Here is a 7,922-nt window from a genome sequence, read left to right on the forward strand (position 1 = left end):
CCCCAGACTGTCTGCACTTTGCAACACTTCAAAAAAGCAGCAGTGTCCCACCAGGGGCCTTGCAGACCCTGCAACATGTTGAACAGCTGGTGTCTGATTTCGCAGAATTGTGAAGATTGTGTATGCCACACAAAGCCATCACATATGGGACTGTTTCAATCTCTCATCCCATTTTAGAGGCTGATGTAGTATGTGTTTAATTTACAAACACTTGGTCCCACAAGCCAAATCGCTTGTCAAAAGTCTTAAAGTGATTTGAAATAATGGTGGCAAAGCAAATGCTTAAAATATAACTGTGCTGGGCTGCTGAGATAATTTTAATTGAGCTAACTCTGCCATACAACTTAGTCAAGCCTCTCCCAGCTTTCTTACCACAGGAGAGCCAAAGATCTCCTAACGTTTTAGATGTGTGCCTGACACGCAACTCTAGAAAAGCTAAACGTTGCTGTCATTTGAGATCAGCATAAGTTCCTCCTAAGACCAGTTAACTTGAGGTTTCAACATAACCTGTGACTGGCTATAACATTCTAGCACAGGAAAGTAAGAGAACTGATGATATCATATAAGCAAGTGTGGAAAAGTGCAGTCAGTTGCCCCAGCATTGATGTTAAAGGCAGAAAGAAAATTAGTTTTCTACTCAAGTCTCCAGTTGCCCAGGCCTAAACGTGTGGTAGAAGCATGGGGCAAGACCCTGTATTTGGGACCTGTTCCCTGACCTGGAAAGCCACGACTTCACCCTTTCTTCCAAGTCCTTCCTTAAAATACAATTCTTCCAGGAGACACTTAACCACCAGCTGGCTTCTCAACTGAGCACTAACAAAATAGATGATGGCAGGAAATCAAAATCTGGAGCTAAAAAGCTGCACGTTAAACATCACCACTCGATCCTTTATCTTCCAGCACTCTCTATACAGTAGAATGTGGCCAAGCAGTAGCCAAGCTGGGGGTCTGGCTGTGTGGTTTCCATTTAGATGAGAAATCAGTGACATGGAGTCAGATATTTTCTTCATGTAAATTGTTTATTTACACAATGTACCCCAGCCCTGTTGTCCTGCAGAGCAGCAGCAGGGACAAAGTGCACACAAGCATTCCTCCATCCTAACAAAGAGGAATTTTATGGGAAGAAGGGGAATCTACTCATTCGGGGCTGAAACGTCTGCTCGCATAGACCCTAAACAATCCCACTGAAGGCAACGGTGCTGCATACCATAGGAATCAGCAGAGAATTTGGCCTTCTATGTTTGCTCATTTCAGCCCAGTGACATCACAGAGTTTTATGAGGAGGCCGTGAGGGATGAATAGCCTGCTTCAAGGATGAACTGCAAAGGCTTTGAAGAAATCTGTGGGAGGATAGTCAAGAGAATTAGCAGGGATTTACCAAAGGCTTCTATTTCGCTGCCTAGAGGAGCCCTTTCCAGGATTCCTGCTGGTGCTTTGCAGTCTCTGGCTTCTACTCATGGGAAGGTGTCACAGCTGGCACTAAGCCAGCAATGCTATCCATAACTCTGCTTAAAAGTGTTGTGTTTCTGACCCAACTATCTAGCACACATTCATCTCCATAGGATCTAAGTGCTGATCAGATAAGACTTTAAAATAAAGACTTTAGAGAAACACACAGTACAGAATACAGCTAGGCTGACTTTGACCTAAGAGACCCCCTGCTCTACTGACATGTATCATGTGGTTAAGTCAATGGGGCTCAATATGGATGCACTTGTCTGCTTGCAGTCAGTAGAAAAGCAGGGCCTGAGTCAACAGATGTTATAAAAGTGCTCTGTAAAGGCAATGTCCATATATATGTAGGTTGTTTATTGAAAGAATGCTGGAAAAGGTTCAGAAAAGAACAACAAAAATTATTAGGGACAGCTTCCATATGAGGAGAGATTAATAAGACTGGGACTTTTCAGCTTGGAAAAGAGACAAGTAAGGAGGAATATGATAGAGGTCCATCAAATCATGACTGGTGTGGAGAATATAAATAAGGAAGTATTATTTACTCCTTCTCATAACACAATAACTAGGGGTCACCAACTGAAATTAATAGGCAGCGGGTTTAAAACAAACAAAAGGAAGTATTCCTTCATACAATGCACAGTCAACCTGTGGAACTCTTTGCCAGAGGATGTTGTGAAGGCCAAAACTATAACAGGGTTCAATAAAGAAAAAGATAAATTCATGGAGGATAGATCCATCAATGGCTTTTACCCAGGATGGGCAGGAATGGTGTCCCGAGCTTCTGTTTGTCAGAGACTGGGAATGGGTGACAGGGGATGGATCACTTGATGATTACTTGTTCTGTTCATTCCCTCTGAAACATCTGGCACTAGCTACTGTCAGAAGACAGGATACTGGGCTAGATGGACCTTTGGTCTGACCCTGTATGGCTGTTCTTATGTTCTTCTTATGGTCTTATGGCCTTTGGCCCATTGGAACGTGCAACACTGTCTATATATTAGTATGTTCAATGAAGTTGCTGTTGTTACACACTCCAAATGGCAACTCTTAACATGCAGCTCTCAATAATAATGATGACGGAAAATTGTTACCATGAGTGGCCTGTTGCAAATGAATTTGTGTTGACTTCTAGTTCCTAATGGATGTGGCCACATCCTAGAAATGCAGTGGCTAGTTCTATCTCCATGCCCATTCCATCTTTAGACAGTATAGTTAGGTTATATGGTGGAGACCATTGTAACATGGATACCTCTTTGTTGGGAACCTGACAGAAAAAAAGCAACTGATTTTACATAAGCCTCAAAGAGCCCTGAAAATCATTTTTTGTCATTATAGACCATGACTGGATTTGATCTCACCACCTAAAAGGGGCAGGCTTTTTCTCCTAGTACCACCAATCTAAAGCCATCCAATTTTTAAAAGTATATATTAAAAAAAAACAATTCCAGGAGTTGTTTGATAGTTTGCAAGTGTCAGGGACTTGCAGTCAGTTAGAATCAACAATAAATGTATCTTCTCAGCTAAATAAACAATGAACCAGGTCCAGGTACCCACCAGGTGTCTCACTCGGGGCTTTCCAGTAAGCATGTGGGAGGAGAGAATGAGACAGCAAAAAGAAATGCTGAAATTTCTCAAGTTAACAAATAACTAGGTTCATTTACTGTTGGGCTCCCTTAAAACAAAAAATGCAGTCCAAGTGTATCAATTGGCTTTTCTGGGATACTGATGTTCTTCGGTGTTTTTAACAGCTTGCAAATTCCTATAATTATAATCAGCCTGATCCCACTGTGCTCCCTGTCAGATCCCACAATGGCTATAATCTGGCACCTGGTTGGTACAAAGCTTAGAAGTGAGGCTGGGTGCCCACAGAATAAAAAACAAGTGTGCGCATTGCAAAGCGGGAGGATAGGAGGGAATTTAGGAACAGTGCCGACAGCCTTTTTTCTTCTCTCTCAGCAAGGGAGTCCTGACTATGACAGGTCATAAAAAACCCTATTGTTCTCCCTTAGACCTCCCTCTTCCAGATGCAGAATCACACCTCTTTAACCAGCGTAGTTCAAATAAAATTAGTGATCTCATTCTGTCTTCTACTGACTACAAAGGCTCACACAGCCATCAGATTTATAAATTAATTCATTTAGAAGACAGTCTTATCTCACCCTGCTCTGATTGCAGAGCCTTTCTCTGATCCCCCTTTGATGCAGATATGTTTCCTATAAAAGATATTATTTTTTAGACAACCTAACCTTTTCCAGGGTTTCTTTCAAATTCCTCTGTGCAAATCTCAGCTGATTGCTTCAAGCTGAGACCACATGAAGTGGATTATTCTGATGCTAAATAAACACAACTGGCTACTGACAAAAAAAATTGCAAATCTTGTCTACCCTACAGGCTAAATTGGCGCCACTGCAATGGATGCAGCGGCATCAATTTAGCAGGTCTAGTGTGGATGTGATAAATTGATGAGAGAGCACTCTCTCATCATTTTAATTAACCCACCTCAACAAGAGGCGGAAGCTACGTCGACAGGAGAGCATCTCCCGTCGACTGAGCAGTGTAGACACCGCTTTAAGTCGATGTAAGCTACATTGACTTACGTTACATTATGTATGTCACTTAATTAGCATAATTTACATTGACTTAGAGCAGTAGTGTAGACTAGGCCTTAGTGAAGGGGTTCCCAAACTTGGTTCGCGGCTTGTTCAGGGTAAGCCCCTGACGGGCTGCGAGACGCTTTGTTTACCTGAGCATCCGCAGGTATGGCTGCTCGCAGCTTCCAGTGGCCGCAGTTTGCCGTTCCCGGCCATGTCTATGAAAACATTAATAAAGTTCAATATCACTGAGACCTTTCAAGAATCCTTGCTTAGTTTCAGTGAGTAGGGGGCCCTGTAAACGCTCAGTACACTACATGCCCCATTCTATTCAGAAGGGAAATGTGGTTTTTTTTAAAATCATCAATGTTATTCTTCTTTGAAAGCATCTGCCTGAATCAGACAATGTTAACTAACAAGCTGAGTTACTGTCTAGCTAAATGTAAACAAACCAGTGCTCTCTCCTATCACAGTGCACATTCTCTGATTTAGTTCACAGCAAGATGAAACAAAAGTACATCAGGTAAGGGGCTAGAACACTAGACTGACATTCAGCAGGCCTGGGTTATAGTCCCGGCTCTGTCAATGGCCTGCTGGATGACCTTCAGCAAATCAAATTGCTGCCCCGTGCCTCAGTTTTCCCATCTGTAAAATGGGGATAATGATGCTGACCTCCTTTTATCTACTAATGAAAAGTGCTTTATAAGACCTAGGTATGATTATTATTGTTTCATTTTTATATTTGGGCGAGAGTAAAGATTGGTTTAAAAATACAATTCAGGCATCTGGAAGGTGGGATCTATACTATAGGAAAACTTTCTTGGTAGGTCAGTTGTTAGGTCAAACTGCTTTAATAATAATATAATAATAATTCTTAGCCCTTCCATGCAGTGCTTTCAATCATCAAAGGGTTTTCTAAATATTAACTACTACATTCATCTCTGTAAGTGTTGCTATCTCCCTTTTCAGACAAGTAAAGTGAGGCAGAGAAATCAAGCAGACTGGCCTTTCTCATATGTCTGGAAAACACGTAGCATACTCTGGGCTCTACCATGAAGAAATCAGCTACAACACACACAACAATCACCACCACCTTCACAAAACAAGGCATCAGACTCAGTGCTACAATCAGATCCCAGGAGTTTCCAGCTCCTAGTCCTGTTCTGAGCCCACTCCTCTCTTAGCACAGTCCCTTTTGCTGAGTCTAAGTACTATGAACCTGATAGCTCAAAGCACACAAAATAGATAAAGAAGTATGTGCAGGTCAGGTTACAACATGTCCATACTCTAGCATAAATTCTATGGGCTCCTTCTGCCCTATGTGCTCCCCCACCATCCCAGGGACTGAGAGATTCATCTCAGTCCATTCATCTCGCTTCCTGCGGAGAATGACAGCGCGTGGGCATGCATACACACACACACACAGCAATTCCTTTATATTTCTTGTAGGTGGTGCTTTTCATGAAGGAACTTAAAGCATTGCATCTACATGAATTAATTCAGCCTCACAACAGCCCGGTGTGACCTGTCATTCCATATTCTTTATGAAAATATGCTCATTATATGAATATGACATAACTGAGCTATACTTTACGCAAAATGGGTCTTGTGAGGTATCATTGGAAAGGTTATGATTTACTGAATGTGATTATCCAGTTTGTATGCCTGTATCATTTCTGTATCTTAAGTTAGGAATATTGACTATGTATCTGTATTTCAACTATGCTACTTTGGGTGACGCCCACTGCTAACACTTCAGGTACAACAATAGAAAAGCCAGACAGGGCGGATGGCCCCTCAGTGAGGACAATAGACTGTGAAAAGCTTGGCCTTCCTGCGGACACTCCATCCTGCCACTGATTCATGGATGCTGTGATACTACAGAGTCAGGTGGTCTTGTCACCGGACACTAAAACATTACCTGGGACTTCTTGTAACTTTCCACTGTAAGGGAAGGGTGGTCAAGTTTGGGAAACAAAGGATTCCTGCCTTATGTTAATCCTATTTAAGGATGGGGAGGAAGGCCAACAGGTCTCCTCCTCTCCATGGCTGTCTGCCCAAGAAGAAAGACTGCAAAAGCCACCTGAAGGGAAGGCAATGGGGGAGTCCAGACTGAGACAGGGGTGCAGTCTGAAAAGGAATATAACTGGAACTCTGAACCACAGAAACTTTGCAAAGTGCCTGCAACAATATCTAGGGTGAGAAATACTATTTGTAACCAGTTTCTTTAGTGAAACTAGCTTAGTTTGTGTGTTTGATTTCATTTGCTTAGTAAACTGCTTTGTTCTGTTTGTGACCCCTTTTACCACTTCAAATCTGCCTTTTATAGTTCATAAAATTTGTTTTGTTTATTATTAAACCCAGTTTCTGTCATTTCTAATGGGGGAGGGGGGTAAGAAGTGTGCACACCGCTCTTCACATTGAGGGAGGGGGCGAATTTCATAAAACCTTTGTGTTTGTACCCCTTAAAAGGAGTGAACACCAGAGCGTTGGAGCAAGTCCCTTAAGCTGCGTCTTCCCAGAGCTGAACTGCAGCTGGGTGTGGCCCTGCCTGTGTGTGTGTTAGCAGAAGCTTTAATAGCCTGGCTCAGCAAGACAGGTTTAAGGGGGCCCATGCTGGCAGAACAGGTAGTCTCAGTAGTATCTTAGCACATCAGGTGGCTTCCTAAGGGGTATAACCCATCACACCCAGTGAAGGAGGAATTGTTGCCCCTTTTATAGAGATGGAGAAACTGAAGCATAGGGGAGATAAGTGACTAGCCAAGGGTTAGACAAAACCTCAGTAGCAGAGCCAGGAATAAAATGGAAGCACCTCACCTCTCAGACCATACCACCTCTCTGACTGCAATGTAATTCCTATTGCTCAGGATAAATAAGAAGGAGCCAGGCTTGCTGTAGTTATTCTGCTTTACTTTTCAGGGTTGATCCAGTTAGTTCTTGTCATCGGTGCACAGCAGGCTGTGGTAAGCTGTTGCTCTTCAACAGATACAACTGGAGGGTACACAGGGGTGCATCTGATTTGAAGGGCTAGGCATAGTAGTGTGCACTGAGGTAGGTCTGCACTGCAATTAAACACCCACAGCTGGCCCGTGACAGCTGACTCAGGCTCGCAGGGTTCAGGCTGTGGGGTTGTTTAGCTGAAGTGTAGACTTTCAGGCTCGGGTTGCAGCCTGTGCTCTGGGGATTCCCCCCTCAGAGGGTCCTACAGCCTGGGCTCCAGCCCTAGCCCGAACATCTACACTGCAATGAACCAGCCCTAGCCCCGTGAGCCTGAGTTAGCTCGCACAGGCCAGCCACGGGTTTTAATTGCAGTGTAGACATACGCTATGTGTCACTACGACTCAAGCCCCTTATATGGCTCTGAGGAGACATGAGCTTATGCATGATTCTCATCATCCTAAAAAGACATTTTGCTATGCATTCCCCTCTTACGCCTGTTTTTCTGCTATTAGGCAGGATACAGCATCACTCTTATTACTTCAGGACGAGGTTCTCTGTGCCCCAGACCTACTCTTCATTTTTTATCATGTACTCTTCTTTGGCAACATGCAGGATCCAGCCTGATGTGGACAAACAAGAGATACAGCTAGTAAAAAGATCTGCAGTACCATCAACTCAGCAATTTCTCCAGATTCCTCTCTAGGACCTGAATTTATGAGCTGTGGGCTGAGCTGAAATGGTGACCTGCCATAGTTACCATATGATGCAGTTCAGCAGTGATGGTGACCGCTTCAGCAGCATGCAAGGTTAGTGAATGATACACGTTACACACACAAGTAGGAATTTCATCACACACAGATATGAATGTAAACACTACTCATCTCTTCTTTGCTCCACTTGCACAGTGATGCAATTACAGTGAATGACAAAACATTA

The sequence above is a fragment of the Lepidochelys olivacea genome (genome assembly GCF_965140295.1).
Source record: "Lepidochelys olivacea isolate rLepOli2 genome assembly, chromosome: 2".
Lineage (NCBI taxonomy): Eukaryota > Metazoa > Chordata > Testudines > Cheloniidae > Lepidochelys > Lepidochelys olivacea.